Raw genomic sequence first — 2,355 nt, 5'->3', positions numbered from 1 at the left:
GGGGCGGGGCGGGGCGGGCCGGCCGCGCCCCCGGGAGCCGCCCGACGGCGCCGCCGGAGCCGACTCTTGCCGAGGGCCTCTTCCTCTCGGGGCCAGGCCGGAGGGCCCCGCTAACCACATTCAGCCAACAGCCTCCTCCCCCAGGCACCTCCTTGGCTGCACATCATGGATGCCATTTGGCACCTGTGGTTGCGTCCGGCTCCGCCGCCCGAGGACTGGACTCCCCAGCTGCGGTGTCCTCTTGCGCTGCTGCTCACCCCTAAACCTGCCGCTGACAGGTGGCGTGTAGCTCCTGTGTGGACGATCCTGGGCGTCTTAACAGCGCCTTAACCAGCTGCAGCATGACCTGGAGGTGGTGGGTCTCCTGGTGTGCAGTCCACATCCACTGGCTTGTCCAGAACTTGTTGTTTCCCAGTGGTCTTGCACCATTATTGGTTTCCTTTTCCGGCATAGGAGACTTTATTAATCCCAAAGTTTTGTTTTTCTAGCTTGTCCTGACACATCCATGGAATACCCCAATGGTAGTTTATATACTGTCGTACAGCCAGCATGAATTTTACCCAAGGGTATGTTGTTCATTGGTTTAAAAATAGCAGGGTTAACAAAGTTTGGCTACCTATGGACCAGTGTTCCACATCCTTTTCCTACCAATTCACTCTACATAGGCTCCAGTAATCACCATTGTCCACATGCACTAGCAAAATGGAGGTGGTTCTCAGCAGTGTGGTTCCTCACCAGGCACACGTGCTGAGGATTAGCCAACTGGTGAGTCCAACAGCAGGTAACTGGTGAAGTCACACCATCGTCCATCTGGAGAGGACACTGATTAGCAGTCTCATTTTTCTGACTGCTGGTTTTTGTCATGACACATAGTATTTTTGGGTCCTTTATACTGAGTTTGGCAGAAACAGTGAAAAGGGTTCAAAATTTGCTTGAGAACAAAGAGATGGATAGCAAATGCAATTCCGTTTCCTTAAGAGAACAAGATAAAAAATGTGGTCTGTAGTGAGCCCAGTTCACATGTATTTTCTATCATTAGGCATTTGTATGCTTTCCTTGAACTTCCCACTCTTGGGCTTTCCTTTGTAGATTTAATTTTTGAGGATACAGTAAGGTTTTCAAGAATTTATTAGCACTTTTTGGTGTAAATAAGCGCAAAGTCAGCACTAAAATACTTACCATACAGAGCTTTTTATCTTCCTTTTAACAGAAAAACTTTACACAGAATTTTGCTATGTGATCTTAGCCTGTGATTAAAGCAGCTGTGGAACCTCTCAAGACTTCAAATACTGTGCCTTACTTAGCTCAGAAAGGTTTTGTGTTGAACAGAGGTATTTCAAAGGCTCAGGAGGGAGTCTTCCAAAGACCAAAAGACACTGTTTCACTTGGAATTATCTAGGCACAGCCATAGAAAGCTGCTTCATGTTTCACAGATGAGATTTAAGTACCCACATTTATCTAGAGTCCTAATATTTTACTCTATTACCTAAAATTTGGTGCACACTCTGTATGTATATCTATAAATCTAGCCCAGCATAGATCTATACTACCTTAGCACAAGTTTAGCTGTATTTGGCTACTAGTTTGAGACTACATGATCTTTTCTGAAAAATGAACAAACAAAGCCAAATCATAGTCAGAACTTGGTTTTTCACTTAATTTTTATTTATTTTTAACAGATGGGGAAGAGTTCCTTCCTGGTACCCGCTATTTCTGCTGAGGTATTTATTTTTGCAGAAGAAGAGACTTCCCCACCTGCTTTGTTTTGCTGTGCCCTCAGAATATAGTGTAACCTAATTTTATAGCAAGCTTGTATAGAACAAATTATATATGGAAAATAAGCAGAATTGAACCCCTTCAATAAGTCACTGAACTGCAAACAGGCTGTGAAAACACTGCACGTTTTTTTCCTATTACTTTCTTTTTTTTTGCTTTATTTCACTGGTCTTGTTCATAGGGTTTCCCCTGAGAACTTCCAGAAAAATTTGTTTCTTCCTATGCATATTAAACAGTCCTAGGCCTTTTCATGAGCCATGGCATTTCTTCCTAAGGTGACCTGTTAAAGTGGCCTGCCATCCCAATCCACATTTTGCAGACATGCTTCTAAGTAATTTTTTTTCCTTCTCCACTGCATTCACAGACCCTTTTCCTCTTCCTTCTTTTAGCCTATCCTGTTTGCCCACTAACTTCCCATGCTTTCCTCTAATTGGAATGGTTTTCTAATCAGTCTCCCCTGTCCTTGCCCCTCACAACTAATAGGAGTAATGCTGCTGCTTCCTGAAGATGTGTATGACTGCTCTTCCAGCCAACAGTAACACTAATCTTCATTAACTCATCTTCACATATTGTGGACTA

Source organism: Corvus kubaryi, unplaced genomic scaffold (assembly GCF_017639235.1).
Source record: "Corvus kubaryi isolate FWS band 111438036 unplaced genomic scaffold, C.kubaryi_AGA036_p1.0 split3-73, whole genome shotgun sequence".
Lineage (NCBI taxonomy): Eukaryota > Metazoa > Chordata > Aves > Passeriformes > Corvidae > Corvus > Corvus kubaryi.
The sequence above is the reverse complement of the archived record's forward strand: the minus strand, read 5'-3'. Positions refer to the sequence as shown.